At 40.3% G+C, this 22,137-nt stretch overlaps 1 protein-coding gene across 2 annotated transcripts in view; it reads right to left on the reverse strand.

Annotated features, from left to right (window-relative positions):
* Window positions 1-22,137, reverse strand: part of Arhgap24 (Rho GTPase activating protein 24) — a 425,397-nt gene that overhangs the window by 163,088 nt on the left and 240,172 nt on the right. The window contains exon 1 of one of the 2 annotated variants that reach the window (XM_028773657.1): window positions 20,046-20,314. The exons of the other annotated variant lie outside the window; for it this stretch is intronic. The gene's annotated coding sequence lies outside the window, so the exon portion shown is untranslated. Of the gene's footprint in view, window positions 1-20,045; window positions 20,315-22,137 lie in introns of those variants that run through there. 2 annotated transcript variants of the gene reach the window in all.

A 22,137-nucleotide genomic window follows, 5' to 3' on the forward strand; every position in this document is an offset into this window, starting at 1 on the left:
TATCTATCTATCTATCTATCTATCTATCTATCTATCTATCTATCTATCTATCTAAAGTGTGTGTGTGTGTGCCTGCATGTGTGTGATTTATGAGTAAATTTCATGTGTTTGATTCCAGACTGTCTCCTAAGGAGCCTGCTTCATGGTGAATGTATCACTATATCCAATGAGATAGCTTTTTTTCAGGGAGTTGACAGTAATAATTCTCCAATTTTGAATCAATGTCATTAAGTCAACACTAAGCAGTTAGTGCTTTTATATTGACCTGGAAACTATCCAAGATGGGCGTCTGTTAAATATAAATATCCTGAGCTGAGTGACTTTAAGGGGAAAAAAAGACAATAGTTATTTTTAGCTTGAATGTTTTTGTTATTATTTTATGTGTTTATAGAAGTCAGTTGCTTTCCTCCCACTGCCTAAACTGGAGTGAACTCTCCTATTCTAGAAATAGAGATGAGTTCGCAATTATGAAACACAAGAACAATAAAGTCTGATATCCATTAAAAGATACTCTAAGAGAAAATGCAACATAAAGGTACAAGTATCTTGTTTCAGATCCTGTCTGCAAGAAACAGGAAGGACCATCCCAATTTGGGCATGGGTACGTGGTCACTGTTATTCAGCATTTGGCTTCAAAGATGATAAGAAGCAGAGGACATGCTCTAGATAGAAGCTGGCACTACATTTAGGTCAATACATAATTTAAATTACAGAGAGTATTGACTAAAATCCAAACAAGCAGGGCTGTCAACTCTCACGTATTGTCATCTTCAATCTGTGTTCTTTCTAATAGAACAACATGGGTCTGATACAGAGATGAGAGGCCTGTGCACAAGCTCCTGCTGTCAGCCAAGCATTGGGGAGGGGGCAGCCTGCTGTGAGGGCTCAGCCAAGATCTTGTCTATAATTGCTAGAAAAGAAGCAAAGACTAAAATCGGATCAGGAGTTGAATAATAGTGTCTGTGTGTGTCTGTGTCTGTGTGTTTGTGTCTCTGTGTGTTTGTTTCTGTGTGTTTGTGTCTCTGTGTGTTTGTATCTGTGTGTTTGTGTCTGTGTATGTTTGTATCTGTGTGTCTGTGTCTGTTTGTGCCTGTGTGTGCTTCTGTCTGTGTGTGCTTTTGTCTGTGTGTGTGTTTGTGACTATGTTTGTATCTGTGTATGTTTGTGTCTGTGTGTTTGTGTCTGTGTGTGTATATATTTTAATAACAGACACTATTATTTTCTCACTTGATGTCTCAGGCTGGGTAGGTCTGAGAAATTCTCAATAATTTGGATCATAGTTCTTGTCACTGCCGTTTGGGATGGTGTGGGGCTTAGACTATGATGACAGAGATGTGACTGCTATCCTGGTGAAAATGGGACTTAAGTAACTTGAGTCACAAGTGGTGGCACTGGCCTGTGACCCCTGCACTTGGGAGGCACAGGCTGAAGAATTATGAATTAGAGACCGGAAGACTGCATAGTGATCTCCAGGTCTTCTTGTGATACCATCTCTGTCTCTCTATTTGTCTGTATACACACAGACACAAACAAAAACCCAGAAATGCATACACGGACACACACACACACACACACACACATATACACAAACAGACACAGAGGCTTTAATATGATATTTAAAATAAATTTTTTTTATAAGCTTGATCTTTTCGGAGCTTTTACTCTCGGCAGACAAGACTGTGCTGACCTGCTTTGTGTTAGCACACTCAGGGACAGTGTCTTTACACTCATTTTGTCTGCAATCTACTTAGTGTAACAGAAAGCAAGTGAGGGTTATATGAGGCCCGGTAAAAAAAACCAAAGTAAGCCTGGGAGGAGAATCCCCCACACCTTGTGCAAGCCCAGAACAACAGAAAGGGGTGCTATTCTCATCGTGGGCACTGAGACTTCACACTTGAAATGTCACCTGTGAGATTTCGTTCACGTAGACAGCAGCCCTGAACCAGGGGAACTACTGCACTTTGATGAAGACAACAAAACAACCGAACCATGGCCTGATTACTGTGCACGTGTGCATTTGGCTTTAACTATGCATTCCCTGCAGTCTATGATCAGCAACCTCTTTTGAGTAAGAGGAGAGCAGAAGAGAAAACCAAGCCATAGAATTTCTTATTATCATATTTTCTTGCTTCTGAACCAACACTGACCCCTTCCCATGATCTTTGTATGAATTTATATATCAGCATACATACACATCAGTTCTGAGACAAGCATCAACTTCAGAACTCTTTAAGAATGGGAATGGAGAGATGGCTTAGTGGTTAGGGGCACTTGTTTGTCTCTCTCCACCCATATCAGGGCAGTTCACAACTACTTCTAAGGCCAGCACGAGGGTATCTGACAACCTCTTCTGGCTTCTATGGGAACCCGTACACATATGAGAACACACACACACACACACACACACACACACACACACAAATAAATCTTAAAAAAACCATCAATGAGTACAATGTTGTGATTTACAATAGAAGAAAATGGTGGCAAGAAGTCACAGTCTCCCGTGTAGCTGGTGGGGCTCTCCTGGGACCAGGTACCATTACCAGCCTAGAGAAGAATCTCTGAATGATTCAGAACTGCTTCTCCCAGCACTGGAGTCCTCCAGCTGGTATTGATGAGGAGTAACCTGTGAGTCTCATGCAGGTGGACTCTTGTTACTAGTAGAACATCACATTCACAGAAGACAACAGAAATACAGACCCAGAGTGATTCATTGAGAAAATCACATCATTAAGACCAGTGCGGGGGTTAGTTGGGTAAAAGTGCTTGCTGCACAACCCTGGTGACCTGTGTTCAATCCCTGGAACCCCCATAAAGAGAGAAGGAAAGAGCAAGCCCACAATGTTTTCCCCTGGGCCACACACATGGTTAGTGGCATGGCCCTCCCTCCACACATCACACATGAGGGTGATTCTGATGTTGATGATGAGGATTGGATGACAATGAATAAGAAAGATCACAGCATTAAAATCTTCTACATTTTCTGAGTTAGTATTTTGAAGATGGCATATTTTAAAAGCACAAAATACTAGAATTATATTTTAGCTGATACATTTTCCTGTGGACCTTATTCATTACATCACTAGCCATATAATGTCATCAAAAGAGTGCAGAATACATCAGAAAATAATCTTCAGTGGTGTGCACCATTTATTTTCACCCCACTGCTTTGTTATTTCTGTCGAACTCAGCTACCCTCATATAGATGTGAACCATATTATAAAAGATTTGCTCTGCTACCTCACAAAATGCTTTACACAACAGAAACAAAGCAGAAAAGATGCACTTCTGCTGAAAGCAAATACAATGGATTTCTTCCTTCAAGTTGCAGAATGAATAGTTGTATGCCCTTTCTCTCTCTTGTCATTCTTAGATGATTGGATTCAGCTTCTGGGCATGTGTTTTCCCTGCGGTGTGAAGAATACCATCTCCTGGTGAAAATGGCAAGACATATATGATAATATGTACAGTGACTTCCTCATAGCTCTAAATAAATTATGCCATTTTCTTCTAGATGAAATCCCCTGTACTTTGCCTCTGGACTCATCTTATTTCTTTTGGATGTTTACACAAGGCACCCTGGTTTTGTGTAAGAATAAATAGCCCTAATCCAATTGGTTCACATATATCATTTGAGAAAAGGAGGATGTATCAACTAGGGGTCACCATTTTGATGCTTCAAAGACTTGTTTAAAAATAAAATGTGACCTAAGAATTTGTCAGGTGCCATTAATAGAACTAACCAAGGAGATGTGGTCCTACCCTTTGAATATTCTGTGGGAAATAAGATTTAAACTTTGAACTAGCTCCATTTTTACTCTCCTCACTGGGTCTGAGAGCTTAGTAACCCTGTCACAATATTTTAAAGCCATGGACATAAAACAAAGCAGATATCTCTAGGAAAATATCTTTGAAAATCTCAAGACGAAAGGCAAACTCAGCCATGTTTTCATAAGGATTCTTCATCATGGCTCATCACAAGTATGCAAGTCAAACTATTGCTGGCATTTGTTGAAAAGCACATTTTAAAGAGATGCTTCAGACCCGAATATGTGAATTCAATTCACTATTTAGGCAAATACATCCAAGGAAACCCTGTACTACTTCACGTTCCCACAAGAAGGGTGGTGGATCCTATGACATGTCTGACCTCAAGCTAACAATAACAATTCATTTTTTTTAAAGTGGCTAGTTTTGTATAACTGGCACCTATCTCTGCTTCTTTCATATCCATCAACCCTGTTTGTGTAACTGTCTTTAATTTATGATTCCTGGGAAAATAGACCTCCACTTCTTCAAGAATATCGTCAATACCAAAAACAACAGGTTCCTTGCACACAATGATGTTTCTGAGCCCAATTAATTAATAAAAACCCAACCCACTTCAAATATTAGTTGCTGCATACAATCTGCTGGTGCCCGGCAATGGGAGGCAGAGAGAGCTTCAATTTGTACTGCAATAAATCAGCCAGATCTTCTCAGAATTTACAGACAGCTCAAAGAGTTCTTTGGGGTAAGGAATTTCCCATGAAAATGAAGCTAAACCTTGACAGTTTACAGGGAGAGAAGGAAGAAGTGTCCCTGAGTGAACTGCAAAAGAGTGAACTAAAAAAGGCCTTAAAACATCTCAGGAAAAGTTGTGTGGCTCAGAGAAGCTGTGCAGATTAGATGCCAATGCTTTAGTTCTAGGTGCATTCGTGGAGAAATCATTATACTGTGTTTTGTAAAGAGGTTGTTACTGCATGGCTGGGTGATCGTAGCCAACAACTTTTGCTTTCTAAAGTAGCTGAAGGGAGTAATCCCAATGTTCTTATCACAAATAATTAAATACTTGGAATTACTTTTATGATGAGTTCCCTGATTTGGTCATTGCACTATGCACAGATGTACTAAAGGACAATACCACATTCCTACGATGTTGTAAGCAGTGAAATGTTTAAAGGCAGCTTACTGTACAGAAGTTGATATAAGCATTGAAAAGTAAGCCATGAGGCGATCTCTGCTTCAAGACACCACAGATAAAACATCCATGGAGATATAGTCTGTCTGCTTGGCGACCTTTAAAACATTATGCCTTTGATGCTCGGCTCTTTTCATTTTAAAGAAATTCAGACTTGGCCCACCCCTTTCCTGGTTTTGATTTACAGAACCTATTACTGAGCAGAGAGAGCTGAGGGAGCCAGACAAGACGAGAGTGAGAGAGAGGGCCATGGGCCGGGGCTCAGGGAAGCACTTTTGAAGAGTTGGCTAAGGTGGGCTTTGTAAAATGAGAATGGGACATTTAGAATTTGGGATAAAGAATGAGAGTTTTAAAAGATATCACAATAAACTCTGAACCAGAACACATTACAGACTTCAGGACTGGATAAGAAACAAACTCAAGTTCCTGAGTTTATATCAGGCACTCTGTAGGCAAACAGCTCTCAGGAGCATTGAGGGCCTCTAGTTCCTTTCTAAAATATAATGCTAACTCTTCCCAGGTTTGCATTTTTATTTTAAAATAATTTGAAGATGAGTGAAAGCAATGTCTGAATTACTATTAGGTACAGTACAAGCTCCATTTCATCTATGCCTGTTTTCATTTCCAGTGTCATTATTGGGAGTTTTGTGTTAAGGTTCTATTCTTTTTACCTTGTATTTATTTATTTACATTCATTTTTATTTTATGTATTTGGATGCTTTGTTTTAATGTATTTCCCTGTACCACCAGGGCTGTAAGCTAACATGTGGATACTGAGACTTGAACTTGGGTGCTCTGGGAGAGCAGTCATTGCTCTTAACCTCTGAGCCATTATACATAAATGAGCATGCATTCGTCAGTATCCTTTCTGGCTCCTTGTAACTCTGGCCCAGCCCCACAGTGAGCTCACATATGCAGTCTTTTCCATTAGGTTGTTCCCGAGCTCGCCTGAGCAACCTGTTCAACACTGCACATTGTTGACCATCTCCACCTTGACATGTATCAGCCAAGCTTCTGCATCTCTGTGTACACATACCCGAGGTGAACTACTGAAGTGGGACTGATTTGGGCTTATGGATTCAAAGGGGTCAGTCCAGCACAGAGGGAAGAGCAGACAAAGTGATATAGCTTATGCAATGGCAAATAAAAACAGAGAGAATGCTGTGGCAGAACCTTCCCCTAATGAATAAATATGTCATGGAACCAATCACCAGGTGAGAAGGAGGCAGGATTTCCGGGTCAGAGAGAGGAAGAGGGGAGACAGGAGAAAGGTACTTCCTTTTGGATAGGAGAAAGCACCAGGCACAATGTAGGTAGCTATAGGTTCAGGTGGCAGGTCTGCCACCTCAACTGGATTTAAGAGAAAGGTACAGTGGCAGGGCTCCCCAGCCAGCCACAGGAATCTGGAAGTGTGGGGCATGCTTGGCAACAACCTGTCTTGGGAACTTAGCAAGTCAAGTGGAGAGATTTCAAAGCTCTGAGTCAGAGGGTCTGTGGGGCTGAGAACAGGCCAGCCTATCTGCCAGTGTCTTGCCAGTGGAAATGTGGGTGCATATTTAATATTTCAAGCAACAGAAAGTTTAAACACCCAACTCTTGGTCAGTGGTACTTACTCCAAGATGCCCCCTGAGTGAGACACGGATGCAAAAGCAAGAGGTTTAATTTTTGGAAGGTAGGGGTTGATCTTCAATTAGTCCCTCAAGGTGAGTGACTAGAAGTTTACCCCGAATGGCTATTACAAGAAGTTTTTATACTTTTTAGGGGCACAATTTACATCAGCAAGGTTACAATCAAACTTATTGGCTAAGCATATTGACCTTTAAATCTATTGGCTAACACGCATGACATGCATTTGATAGTCCACTACGTGGAACTTTCCAGAGGGTCAGGTGACTATCAGTTAGTACGTTCTGAGAATTTTTTTACTCAAGAATGTTCCTGTGGATGGAGAATGAAACTTGGCCTATCTTTGACCCCAGATGGGAGGGGGAAGCTGTAAGGAGGGTGTAGGACTGGAAAAGCCCTTAGGGTCCCTCAAATGCACTTACTAGTTTTTTCTTTACTTGCTCTTAATTCAGCCTATGAGAGAGAGACATCCACAGTTAGAATGGGTTTTGCCCACTTAGTTAACCCTCCCTAGAGGCTCATCCACAAAGATACCTAAACTAGTGCTGTGCTAGTCTATCAATAGGCAGCTTTCATTCCAATCAAGTAGAGAATCAAGAATAAGTATCATACCCAATTTTCTGTACCACAATGAAGCGTTTCTTGTTTGTTTGCTTCCATGTTTACAAGGAGAACTCAAACATCCTGCACTGAGGAAAAACTCCATAAAAGATTTTGTTTCTGAAACATCAGTTGTTTCGTGTAGCTTAACAAGAGCCTTGTCTCATCAAAGGCACGTAAGGACTGCAATATATGTCTCTACCACAAAGAGCACGGGGAAGGAAATGCACTAACCTGAACAGGGATGTCCATACTCCTGCCTACGGGTTGAATGTAACACCTCACTAAAATAAGTTACTTCAAAGAAGAGGGACGTTAGCTGTCTTCTGTGCCTGAGGGTGAAGGCTGGAAATATGTGCTGAAACAACTCACACTTACCATACTATTTAATACACATGATTTCTTATCTGGGATCATGTCCTAAATCCTAATTATTTATTAGATGCCAACATTTTACTTTCCTTTTAAAAAGACTTTTAAAATTATGTATTATGTACAAAAATTACTTTTTGTAATTATGTCTGTGCACAGACTTGTGCCTGTGAGTATAGTGCCCAAGAAGCCCAAAGATGGCATTGGATCTCCCAAAAATGGAGTTGCAGATGGTTGTGAGCCTCCTGCTATGGGTGCCGGGAACTGAAAACTGGGTTCTCTCCAAAAGCTACAAGTACCATTATGGCTGAGCCAACTCTCCCATCCCAGATGCCAGCATTTTATACGCATGCCTCCTAACAGATGCCTTAGATGAGACTTTGACTCTATGAACTTTTATCAGAGCCCTAGAATGACTAACCATTTCTAACACTGACGATGTGACCATCCTGAGAAAATCCCGAGGGACCCAGAATGTAGACTTTCAGTTCTCACCCTACTCACTGGAGACAGTTGGCCTCCCATACTATTTCATGGGCCTCCCTCCTGGGACTCCTTATCCCTCTAACTGTCGCAAAAGCTAAGCCCATGGCAGGACCTTCCCAGCCCTGGATTCTCAGTGTGCTGCATGAGCGTGGCACTGGCTCCTTAGATCGTTAGTGACAAGGGATGCTTCCTGGCTCACGGCTAAACCCTTGCTTTAGTTATCTGATGTTCTCATCCCTTCCATCCTGGCTGAGAAAGAGCAAAATCATATGTGAGCCAGTCACACTGGACTTGGCTGCAAACACAAGGCCCTGTCGGGAGCGCCTGGAAGAGTACTTATTCCCTATTCCCTAGACTGACATATTTCTCAGTAGAGACAAGAGCATACACTGTGACCATGGAAAACCTGGGAAACTGGAGTGCTTGAAAATGCCATTTACACTACATCAAACTGGAGCCCACTCGGGCAATGTAAATCTTTCCCATATGTGATGGCTGCCTGCTGCCCAGCTTCCAGTCCTAAAAGACGCTGCAAAGAGCCAACACTGCTTTTAACTTCTAGCTGCAGCCTGCAGCTGTCTTTTGCTGGCTATTGGAAGGACAGTTCTCTCATAAACTGGAGAGATATTTCACTTTGAGAAGAACAGCACAATAAAATTTTGCATTGCGAGTACAAATTGAAACCACTTTCATATCTCTGGCCAGGTCTAAAACACAATAAAAATAAATCGACTTTAAAATTGTAGATGCACTAAAACTAGAGAGGACCATAGCATAAATGATCTGGAATTCGGTCTCATATCCTAAAAGTCTCAATGTTTTGACCCAGGATATACTTACAGAGACCATTTTAATCCTCCCTCCACAAGTCAGGATATATAGCATGACAGTAATTTGTCTCATAAGGAACAAAAGGTTCCAAAGAGAGATAAGGTGGCCATTGAATTATCACACTTCCCAAGGCATTTGGTTGACTTATAGCGGGGTTTCTCAAGAGCTGTCTTTCTGCTGAGTGCATCACCCAAAGCCTTTGCCTAAGTGCCCATCTTGGAGTCCCTGCCAGATTAGCTGGGCCAGACACTCTAAGAAAAGGCAGGGGAATATTTATTTTAAGTTGCTTGGGTTGCTATCACATCTGCTTAAAAATAGAACCTAATATACAGAGATTTATTGAGGACAGTGGAAAATCACTGAAGACATGCAAAACAAGCCAGAAATGCAGGAGTTGAGCAAACAGGCATTCTTAATTGGATATTCAGGTGGAGCATACATCCAAATGGTGGCTTGCTGGACAAAGCATACTGGAAGTAGAAATGGCATTCTCAAGGGAATTCAGATGAACCCTAGCATGGCCTGTCAGAGATGGCACTAGCTTTCATGAGAATGCACCAGAATAGCCAGCACTCATTGCCCAGCCTAAGGACTCTGTTGGCCTGCAACAGACACCCCAAGGACAGAACATGGTATACTGGCAACACACTTGGCTTTCACATTTGGCTTTACAATTAATTTACCTTTAACACAGGTGCTATAGGGTTATCATTCACTTCTATCATTAAGTTGAATTTTTTCTAGATTTATTCTTGTCTAGCTTCTACTGCCCAATTGTTGATGAGCCCAGTTCTCACTCATAAGTGAATTAAAATAAGAAAACAGAAAAATCCACCCCACCCCAACAATGACAGTTCTATTTCTAACTCCACTGTTTGCTGACTGGTTTCATGGGGCTGGACTGACTTAGTACACCACTCTCTTTGACTGCTTCTGAGTTCCAGGGTAGACTTGTGTTATAATGTACTTTTACCCAAGCAACAATCCTTTAGAACAATCTGCTGAAATTTCATTTTTTGTTCGAGTGTTCCTAAAGATAACACCAGTAAGGCACTGATGTCCTGGAAATCAGACTTTCTAGGAAATGGAAACCAAACCCTGAATCTCTTGCCGGTTGTCTAAAATGAAGATTCTTCTGTGAGGTTGGTCTTTTTATCCCTGTATCTCACTTCTATGCTTGAGACCTTATACAGAATTTTACATTAGGTCTTTCAAGCCTTGAAATCCCTTTAGTGCCAAATAAAACATACACTGTGCACTTCAGAGAAAACTTTAAGCTATTATTTTGACACTCCAATTTTCTATAGTAATGCAGGCAGCTAAAAGTAATGTGTTTAAGTTAAAATATTGACATGCTGAAGAATGAATGTTGTTTCTACAAGGCCAAGTGTATGAAATATAGTGTTCTTATTCTTTTCTCTACCATAAATGGAAACTCAGCCAGGTGGTGGTGGCGCAAGCCTTTAATCCCAGCACTTGGGAGGCAGAGGCAGGCAGATTTCTGAGTTCAAGAGTTCGAGGCTAGCTAGCCTGGTCTACAGAGTCAGTTCCAGGACAGCCAGGGCTACACAGAGAAACCCTGTCTCGAAACAAACAAACAAACAAACAAACAAACAAACAAACAAAAAAGTGGAAACTCAATCTAGGAATTTCTTTTAACTGAGCATCACCTGGTGTCAGGAACATTCAGTGTTCTTTCTACATCCTGGGAAGGGGAGAATGTCAGGATCTTCATCTGTGAATACATGGGCATCTCTGAAATTCATCCCACAGACCCCAGATCTGGTATTATTTTTGATATTTTATTTATTTACATTTCATATGCCATTCCCTTTCCCCATTTCCCCTCCCAGAACCCCCCTATCCTATCCCCCTCCTCCTTTTTGCTTTTATACCATTTTAATTACATGCAAGGATTGAGGTCAGTTCTAGTTTGAGGAACTAGTAATGCAATAGATGCAAATAGTCAAAGAACAAACAAGGCAATAAACAAAATTCTTTGAACACTCCTGTGATCACTGGACTTATCAGGATGATCAAAATATCTGAGCCAACTTCCCTGTCCTAATCCAAAGTCATTTTCATGTCTGAAGCTTACTTTCTTGTTCTAGCCTAAGATTTAGATTCCTGCCTGAAATTACTTCTTTGTTCAAATCTAGTGTCAGATTCCTGCCTGAAGCCTACTTCCTTGTCCTTGGCTAATGTCATATTGCTGCCAAGCAGCCCATTTCTTTGTCCTTGTCCCATGTCAAATTCTTGCCAAGCAGCTCTAAAAGCTCTCCACCTCCTCCCCTTCTTTTATGTCATAAGCAAGACTGAGCCTGTCTTAGGTCATTCTGTCTAGAATGCCTTCCTTACCCATCACAGAATATGCATTATCAAAAGCAATGCACTTATGTCTTAGGTTGGTAAGGCTCTGTGCATTACCCATTCTTGGCTTGCCAGCCTGTTAATTTAATGACTCTGTCTGGGAGTCCATTTTAGTTTCAAGCCATGTACTTTGGCTGCCAACATGCTGATGTTGTTAAAGGCAAGGTTTCACACGATGGGTAAGACTAAAACTATTCCGAGGACAAAAAGGGCTAGCATGCTCAAGCTATATATGGGGAGGATATGGGCTTTACTTAGGGTTCCGCTCTCTCACAGCACTTGGGGGCTTTTGATCTCATTTTTTATCTTTTCTGTCTCCCATATCACACAACTCATGTGCTCTTGGGTTATAGTAAAAATCTCTCTTTTTGTTGTTGTAATAAGTTAAACTTTAAATACTAAGGCCGACTAGGTTAGCCTTTTGAAAGGATATTGTAAACAAAAATATCCCAAACTCCCAAGTTGTTACTTACAAAAATATTCAAAATTGTTTTAGGAATTATCCTTTTTACTGGAAGATAGTTATCATAAAAAGAATCAGTTGTGAGCAAAGCCAATGGAATGGGTTAGGCCATAAGTTAACATGTCAAATAGCTATGAGTTTGGGCAACAAACTCATATTACCATGAGTAATATGAGTTATCATATTATCATCATACCATGTAATGGCATGACAGAAACTGTAACAGCTAGTAGTTTCCAGATGACATTTAATGAGATTCTTAAATCGTTGCTACTTTAGTAAGAAATATGAATCAATAAGAAATATGTATGTCAAACCCAGACACTGATCTGTGCTGCTACTTATTCTGTGTAAATGCATGTCAGACAGAATATATGTCCATCTCTAACACCCACAATGGAGCAGGGTTGGATCTCAATTTTTGAGATGTACTTTTTAGGTACCATCCTAACCACTGTTCATTGAAGGAATAAGACAGAGCTGCTGTTCTCTGAGAATTTACAGTCCAGCTGAGCAAGGACAATGGACCAGCCAATGAGCCATTCTGAAAATGAAGGTCTCAGTGGATGGCCTGGGGAAAGAAAGGGCAGGCAGGGTTGGGGAAAGTGTGTCAGATGATGGAAGGACTGCTAGACAGACAAGATCTAGGCAAGGTCCACTCTGGAAAAGCAAAACTAAACATAAATGAAACAAAATCAAAGAGACAAAACAAACAAAACCACCTACACATGGTAACTCACATGGGAAGACAAGGAAATGGAGACTCAAACCTTCACATGAGAGAGAAGGCAGAGGCAGAGGCAAACCTCTGCATTAGCCATGAGTCATATCAAGTGCTTTATCCTTAGCTCCACCCCTCATGCCTTTTATGTATGTTTGTGTTAATAAAACTATAAAAACACAATTTCATATTGTGGAACTTCCATAGCATAACTCTGGTATTACTAACTGGCATTATTAAATGTAAATAAAGAAAATTTCTGGCCATGATTTAGACTACTTTGGTACAATAGGAGGTGTACTTGTGGCAAATCATAAATACTTTATTATTTTGTTAAACACACCACTAATTTCCATTTCAGATCCCACGTAGGTTTAAAATCTAGCATACACATGCTTAAATGGCTTTCTGCACCAACAACAGCTCTGTACACTAGATTCTAACTCCTCCTCCTGGCATTGGAAGATGAATGAGAAAGGAAAGAAAGCTCTCTTTTTTCTGTTGTAAGTTCAGGACTACTTTCTGGTATGAATGCAAAGCCCTTACAGCAGAAAACCACTTCAATCTTGTTATGTGACCATTGAGAGCTTAGTTATACTAGTTTGGATAGTTTTGATCTGTTGAAGTAAGTGAAGGCTTAGTTACTATACCTTTAAGATCCCTATCCAACTTCCCTACCACAAGTATGCAGCTTAATATGATAAGTAATTTGTAAATTCATTAGTGAAGTAAAATAAGAAACAATTCTGGTGCTCTGGAAAAGCCAAATTCCTCTGAAAGAAACAACTGTAGTACATTTCTAGGAGGAAGCACTAGAAAAAGACATTAACAGCAGCCTCAGGAAACCCAGACAGAGTCCAAGAACAGATGGCCATTCTATCTACCTAAAGTGAAAGGCATGTATCACTTCAAAAAAAACGTAATTACCCCAAGACTCTAGGACAAAAGTATAATGAACATCTTAAGCTCTGACAGTGATTTTTACTTTCAATTTAAATCTGATTATGGCACCCTATGGAGTACTTTTTAAACTGTTGTTTGGTTGTTTCTATGGTTGGTTCTATAACGGTGTGTGTGTGTGTGTGTGTGTGTGTGTGTGTGTGTGTGTGTGTGTGTGATGTGAGTGTGTGTGTGGTATGAGTGTGTGTGTGTGATGTGAGTGTGTGTGTGTGTGTGTGTGTGTGTGTGGTATGGTGTGAGTGTGTGTGTGTGGTGTATGAGTATGTGTGTATATGTGTGTGTGCATGTGTCCTATACCACTTTATGAGCACAGATGAAAGATCAAAAGGACAACTTGGGGATGTCAGTTCAGTTCTTTCATTCCATGGAAGGGCATCAGGCTTAGCAGCAACTGCCTTTACCTACTGAGGCATCTCGCCTATGTTGATTCTTAAATTCAAAATAGTGTTAACAGATAGTCTGCCAATGAGATGATGGTTCAGCATACAGGTTAATCAGCAACTCTCCTTGCTTGTTTTATGATTCTTAGATTGAGTCATGAACAATAAAAAAAGCCACACGCAAGCACTGAACACGGACATCTTTAATTGTATTTTATGATTGCTAAAAAGAAGAATAATTTTACTTTTATTGCCACACCCTTCTTCTTTGGATATTTATTTTTCATTGTTTTTCATGTATGAGTGTTTGTCTGCATGAGTGTCAATGCACCCTATGTGCGTCTCATGCTCATGGAAGCCAGAAGAGAGTGTCAAGTCCTTAAGAAGTGGGGAAACGGATTGTTGTGAGCTACCATGTAGAGTCTGGAAACCGAACTTGGGTCCTCCAGAAGAGCAACTAGTGCTTTTAACTGAGAAGCCATGTCTCCAGCCAATGCTCCTTTTCTTGGAAACAATGCATGAGATCCCTTTTCTCAAATGAATTCTTTTAGTTTTGAATGTCTAAGTGAAAAACATATGCACAGAGCACAGGAGCAGGCACAGAGAGGGGTTGGAAATACAGTGAAATCCCCATCCACTGATACTCCTACTTGTAGGTGAGGATGCTAAGGCTCAGAACAACTCGGGATCTCACACTGCCATCACATGTAAATGCTCTAACAAGAACTCAAACCCTGAAATTCAACTCAGCAGTCTTTGTTCTTGCTCATCTATTGAAAAGTTATTGAAGCCATTGATGACCTATCTATCTACCTATCTAGCCATCCAGCATCTCTTATCTATCTTTGGTTTTAGGTTGCCACACAGATGGATTGACGGTGAGTGGTGTAGAAGCCTTTAGAGAAAGAACAGCGACAAGGCAAAAATCCAACAAGGGATAAGATAATTAAAAGTTCCACAATGTGGTGACCATGAGAATAAAGAAAGAAATGTGTCAAGAACACAGTTTTTAACCTGTGATAACCTGAGCATGGCAGCTCACTCCTTTAATCCCAAAGCTTGGAAGGCAGAGGCAGGCAGACCTCTGAATTTGAAGCCCTTGTCCTGGAGTGAGCTAATCATAAGCTACAAGGAAACCCTGTGTGAAAAGAAAACAACACATCCTGGGGTTACTAGTGTCTGCTATCTAGTGAGAGAGGAGACACACAGTGAGGGTTGATTTTAGTGAGGGAAGCTATGGAGAGGGAGGCAGGTTGTGCACTGTGACTGACATCTAGTTTCCTGCAGAGCTGGACATACAGATACCAGGAAGGCACACACCATAACATAACACCCTCCATGAAAACTCACATAAAACTTAGGACAGATTTGCTGAGCAGATACCTAACCTGGCTTGGGACTGAAGCCAAGGATGAAATCTACAGAGGAAGGAAAAGCTGTGGAAGAAAATAAGGCAGATACAGAATTCAAATCAGGAACATAGGAAGAAAACCACTGACTGCTGCAGAGGAGACAGAGAAGGAATCCCTGGATACAAATAGAACCAGGGACAAAATCCCTCACATCAAGAGGCAGAATCAGGGCAAGGAGCCTGACCTGAAAGAACAGTATGAATGGAGAAAACAGAAGGTAAGTACAAAGACAAAACCCGGCTGAGACTGGTTACTGAACCAGTCATCCTCCCCAACCTTCTTCAGGTAATTTTGACCTTGTGGTAGAATTGAACACTGGACTTCAAAGCATGATGGCTTAAGAGGGAAGCGAGGAAGCACAGGCCGAACACAGACAATTTTTCTAGCACAGAGGATAGTGCATGGCTGAGCTGTTTGGTGTTTTAGTCCAAGAGAGGCCAGAACATTAATTGCACACTGAGGAAAATCATCCTTGTGAGTAAAAGGGTTTAATGTGTGAATTGAGTCTTAGTTCTGTCTTCAAAAACATTTTGTTTAAAAGTTCTGTAAACACCAGTGGCTCAGGAAATGCCTTAGCAAATATTCATTGACAAAATGACAGCTATTTTACAAAGTTCCCATGGCTTAAATGTTTATCACTCCTTGTGTAAGAGAGACTTCTGGAATAGACTCTTGACCTCTTCCTTGGAGGAGAGAGAGAGAACCCATCCTCCCCCTGGGGATTTTCAGGGAATAGAGGACATGGATGACTTCTTACTCAGAGTGGAGGAAGTTGTGCTGTCTTTTCCTGTCCTGTGAATGTATCCCTCAGGTAGTTGGTCTCTGTGCCTGATGGGGATGGTAAAAGAGAGAGCATAGAAGTATAGTATCTAAGTCAGTCACATGGTTACAGCCTTTGTTCTTTGTTCTCCCATGGACTTTTTTGTTTGTTTGTTTGTTTGTTGTTTGTTTTTTGAAGGACTTGTTCATTTCAACTATTTCTTCAACATAACCAAATAAACAAAAATCCTATGTGAAAGAACACAGTGATCTAAATTTTATTCCCAACAGAGCATAAAACAATATAGATTGTAGCACCAGGATATATGTTCTGTTGTCTATAGACAGGCAGACAGGCAGAGAACAGAACAACACACAGCTTTGTCCTACTTTGTTGTTCTCCAAAGTGATGCAAAGTTTCATTTTGTAAAGTGAAATGATACAAGGTAAAATGACACAAAGTATTCCACCATGTCTCCCACAAAGTAAACAAAACAAAACAAAAATCCCAAAAAACAGGCAGCATATAGGTCCCTAGTCTATAATTCTGCTTTTAAATTCTTAATTACAGATTTTGTGGTGCCTTTTCTTCAAAGAAGGTTTAAAATTCCAATTTACGGCTGGCTAATAGTAGTTTTATGAGTTTATAGCAAAATAGTAACGGGGTATTGGCATTTCAGTGTGAATCACTTGTGAACCCCACATAATGAAATACACAGTGAACCGCAGGAGTGTTGGGGCTGTCTTATTTGTTGATACCTTTAAAGGCTTGAATTGCATATTTGTTCAGCAGATGTTTCTTGCATAACCACAAAATGAACCATGATCTTTGACCACATCACCTCTTAAATTATCCAAAGCCCGTACTTACATTACACCAAGGCCAGCCTACAAGGATGCACTTCAGTTAACGTAAGCATTCTTTCTGAAGGGTTGTAACTCAATGCAGATTTTTATGAGAACATAACAGTGATTTCTTCCCTGTTTAACACCTTCAAAAACACACTGCACTCAGTATGACTTTTTTTTTTAAATATAAGTTTTGCTCCCTGAATTTTAGTTTGGGTGGAGACAGATCCTAACATTTCTAGAGAACTCTAAGTTTATGCTAGAAAGGACTGTGTAGGACGTGATCCATGAGTACACAGACGCTTTAGTTTATTTAAAGTGGCTTCTTTCCTTTCCAGTTTTAAAACTGGTCAGTCTAACTCAAATCCTCCCAGGTACATATTTATTCACAACTGCTTTGGGTTTTTAGGATTCTCACCTTGTGGCACTAAAGTCCCTGTTGCCAAACGAATGTCGTTTTGTATGGCAATTCTTCTATGAAGGTATGAATGTGAAAATTAAATGTCAAAGAAAATGAGCCCGTGATAGGAAGTCATATTTCTAATGTTGAAAGCCTATGTTTTGACTGGAATAGAATTTTCTTACAAGAGAAGTCTTTCTATTGTCAAACACCATTAGGAAGCAAAAACATACAAAGATTCTGGACAGTTCCAAACACATACAGATCCGAAGTCACAGTTACAACCAAGGAGCTTTCCCTGGGAATCGAATGGAATGGGGAATGCAAGAGTTAGCCATCAACATCGTTCTGAAGGAAGTATAACCAAGTCAGTGGGCAAGGACTCAGTTTAACATTGAGTTAACAACTGTCATGCACTCATATAGCTTCTTCGTCTGCCAATGGCCCTGCTTATTTGTCTATTTGGGCATGTGTGTGTACATGTGTGTGTATCTGGGGTTTGTGTATGTATGTATGTCTGTGTGTCTGTATATATGTGTGTGTTTATATGTGTGCATGTGCTTGTGTGTATGCATGTGTGTATAAAACTGGATTAATGAAAGTGGCTACGACCATTCTCAATATCATTGAGAATTCAGTGACTCAATTTTGTTCTGGAATTTAACATGAAAATGTTTGAAGATAAGAAAACTCATATTGTCATATATTCAACACATATACCTTGTAAACTTACTTTATGCCATTTTTCAGTTTAATAGAATTTACAAATAAGTTAGAATTCACTCAAGCAACCCAAAGCATTACCCATACAATTAGCCTGTATTAACTACGACTTTCCCCCTAAACTATGGTCTCCACACAGAATAGCACACACCAGGAGTACTTTTTTGTCCTTAGGCTTCTCTACAAAGTATCATTATGCTCTTCCCAGCTACACATGCATGCCAACAGCAAGCCTGTGAATGAGTCCGAGTAACACTCTTGAGCTTGATTAATATTAGGTCCATCCCTGGGGATTAATTACTCACGGATTTCTTGACACATACCTCCAAGAACTTTATAGGAAGGAAACCAAACGGTGCTTTTTGTTTTAGATTCAGAGATGTGTTATGTATTCCAGACCAGCCTCCATGGTAACCTCTACTACAAACCATAACTAAGAACTTGGGCTTGAGCCAAACATCTCCCGAGCACCCAAAATAGATGTCACTGTGCCTGTGCCCTTTTCTCAGAACAGAAACAGAGCGCCTCTTATTCCATCCATACTTTTATAAGTTTGTTTTTTCTATTTTGTTCTCTTGGCTTGCATTAACCAATAACTAATAATTTTGTAGGAACAGCTGAGGTTGAAAGGAGCTGATAGAGATATGCAAGCTGTCTTTATGGTAACTGAAGAACTTATTATTTTTGGATTAAGAATGAACATAGAAAAAACTAATAAAAATGAAAAAGGAATTAAAAAGGGTGTACTGATTAAGTGAACTGTCAAGAGAAGTAAAATCTTCAGACACAGTGTGAGCATCACATTGCATAGGGCATCACACTGCACAGGGCATCACACTGTACAGGGCGTCACACTGCACAGGACATCACACTGTATAGGATATCACTAAATTACTGAAAAGTGTGGTCATGTGTGTACATGTATGTACATTAGCCTGTGTGTACATGCTAATGCTTAGTGATCTAGAAAACATAAGATATTTTTAGTTCCCTCCACAGAGGCATACAGAAGATTTCAAAGAGGAAAATATCTACCAATGGCTGATCCTTTCAAAAGCATATGGCATTTTTAGAGGGCAACATTTTAAAATGTCAATTCTTAGAAGCCCACATCTTCATTTCCTGTTTCTAGACCTGCAGCAGATATTTCAAGTTGACTGGCCAGGCCTCAGGGATAACAGTAGCACTTCAAATGACAGGCTGTCACTGTCCTTTCTGTCGACCTCTTTTCTAGGTTGGACTGTTTCCAACATTTGGCTCTGGAAGAACCTGCATGGGTTGGTAACTAGAAACTAAGTGGTGAGTGTCAGACTTGTTGCTCTTTAAGGTAGAGAAGATTAAACTTTATAAACTTTATTTTATTTTTGTTACAGAGTTCCACTGATTTCAAACTTCCTATGTATGTTTGACTCTGAACTTCTGGTCCTTCTGCTACCCCTGCCAGAGAGCCAGGTATACAGCCTTTCACCCCAACACCAGATGTACGCAGCTTATGCAGGGATCAATGCTTGGTAGGCAAGCACTCTAGCAACTGAGAGAGGTTACTTTAAGAGTATTAACAGACTTACTGGAATTTGTTTTTTTAAAAAAATGGCAGCAAAGAGAAGAAAGAGTTAAAATTACCAGTTAAGTAGAGATGCAAACTACTGGTAAACCCCTAATTTAGAAGTCTGTGTTTTCAGATTAAATCTTCTAAGCTCTGAGCCTAGGTGGATGTCCAGACATGCTACCTCCTCCTCTTCTTCTGGGAGGAGCTCTGTATTGCTTCTATAGTTGAATCTGAAGATGTGTTAACCCCTCCCCCTCAGTTAAGGAAGTTGGCATATGCCACCTATACAACACATACAATAAAAGTCAAAGATCATACATGACTAGGCAGGACAAGGACAAAGCTGAAGAATGCTTTTGGATAAATTGACAAAGATCATTTGGCTCCAGAAAACAAAACAATCCCGGCAGCTTCAACAATCAACAGACACAAAAACATACGGCTAAAACCCAGACTATTTTCAAGATTGCTATTTCCTCAAAGAAAGGAGATAAAGTAAAAGGAAAAACGAAGATCAAATGCCCACAGAACACTTGTACCCGAAACAAACGGACCCTCAAGATTTCAATGAGCAAAAACAGTACCTTATAAGTAATTGGTCTTGTCTACACACAGCTGGTCCCAGAGTCGACTCTTTTAACTGTCTACTGCCTTCACTTTAAAGTTAATTCTGTTGGCAAGAAAGTACAGAGCTTGTCTGGAAAATATTGTTTGGACATAAACCGTTCCTTTCAAAGCACTGGTAGCTATATTTAAGTTTTCTTATAGACAGGGCTATAAACTCTTCCTGCAGCTAATTTTCTTCCTCTTCCTTCCCCTCAGACTTAGTCAGTATCCTCCCATCCCATATATTGTAGAAAGAGACAGAGAAACGGAGGTGGGGGGGGGGAGGACTTTTGCAAGGAAATATACCTTAAATAATGTAGTATTTGAGCATTTGGAAAAACAGTGGAGCACAAAGAAGATAAATGAACTGTAGCTCACTAGAACGCTGAAGCTCAGTGTTTTTCTCATTCTGCTAATAAGGAAAGTGAAGTCCAGAGAAAGCAGAAAGTTTGGACTGAATGCTGCAGTCAGGAAGCTCGGTTGTCCGTGGCTTCTCTTAATAGGTAAGATTTCAAAGCTACCAGTTCAGGGATTGCACAGCCCTGGGTACCTGTGAAGAAATGATTTGTTTTCCTGTGCATCATTATAAACCACACCTTTAGAGGCATTGACAGTAGCAGGAAGACAGGATGTGAGAGCCATCTGTCTCAGAGATGGATTCTTCCCTAGCTTCAAAACTCTTAGTATACCTAGGGGATTATGTTTTTCCTTGAGAGTTTTATGATCCATAAATCTTCCTTTTTGATGGTTGTTATTACCTTTAGCCCTTATGGAGCATACCCCAGGAAGGGACCCTCAAAGGAGAGGGGTTAGATCTCATCTGCGATCCTTCTGCTCAGCGTCAGAAAGAGAGATCCAGTTCTTATGACTCATGAACTAGAAACATCTTGACTCCTTGTGTAGGTTCTATGTGTGTGCATGTCTGTAGTGTGCACAGGTGCACGTGCACACATTGTCTGTGTGGAGGGCAAAGAGCAACGAGGTGGCATTTCTCAGCTCTTTCTTGAGACAGCATCTGGCTTAGAGCTTTCTGACATGAACCAGTGAACTCCAGGGACAAATTCGTCTCTGCCTCCCCGATGCTGGGGTTACAGGCTCAAGAAAATTTTTCTATACCAATTTTTAAATTCACTTTTACACTTCAATTGTATTCCCTTTATACACTAACACTGAGTTGCAGAAAAGCCCAACAACCCCCTACCTTTTTGAGATAACCCAAAATACAAAAGGGGCCCCATTGAAATCAGCCTAGTCCTCATTATTTTCCTATCTGATTCTGATCTGAAACACAACAGCAACCTCTATCTGGCATCCTGAAATTCAAATATGACTGGAGCTGGCTACAGTGTTACTTGTCTATACCCCTGGTGCTGGGGAAGCAGAGGCAAGAAGATCATGACTTTGAAGATAATGAAATCATCTCAAGAAACCACCACCAACAAAAAAGAGACAAGCAAATGCTCAGGTAATTCAGAGACCATCTTTAAATCAATATCTTTTTCTTTTCCCTCTCTTTTTAAGTGGGCCTGGGAGTTGTTACATAGGTCACATTAGCTTCAGACTTAGAGCAGACCCCTGCCTCTGCTTCTCAAGCATGAAGATTATAGGTATATGCCAACACCTTGCCAACTATTACTCGTTCTCAAACTCTTTGTTGTAAAGTCACTTTGGTTTTCATGGTCCTCGTTTGCTTTCAAGCCATCTGTTGTTATATTAGATTTGGACAGAAAATAATGCCCGTATGAACAATAACTATAAAAGTGTAATGCTTCAGTGATGATTAAAATTTTTGAAACATATTTTTCAAAGTGAGAAATGAACAGTTATGCTAGGAATTCTCCAAATTCTCCATCCTTGAAAAATAAGAAATTGAAATTTCAACCATGAGCTTTAAGAAATAAATCTTGGAAAAATACACTGCATGATATTTTTGATGCAGTGGGAGAATTCCATTCTCCTTTCATAATTCCTGATTATGTCTAATTAAGAGCTATGCAAAGGTAAATTCCAAAGACATTATTACCACATGATTTACAGGCCAAGTAAGGAGTGCCTACCCCCCCACACACA

This window comes from Grammomys surdaster, unplaced genomic scaffold (assembly GCF_004785775.1).
Source record: "Grammomys surdaster isolate TR1022 unplaced genomic scaffold, NIH_TR_1.0 233, whole genome shotgun sequence".
Taxonomy (NCBI): Eukaryota; Metazoa; Chordata; class Mammalia; order Rodentia; family Muridae; genus Grammomys; species Grammomys surdaster.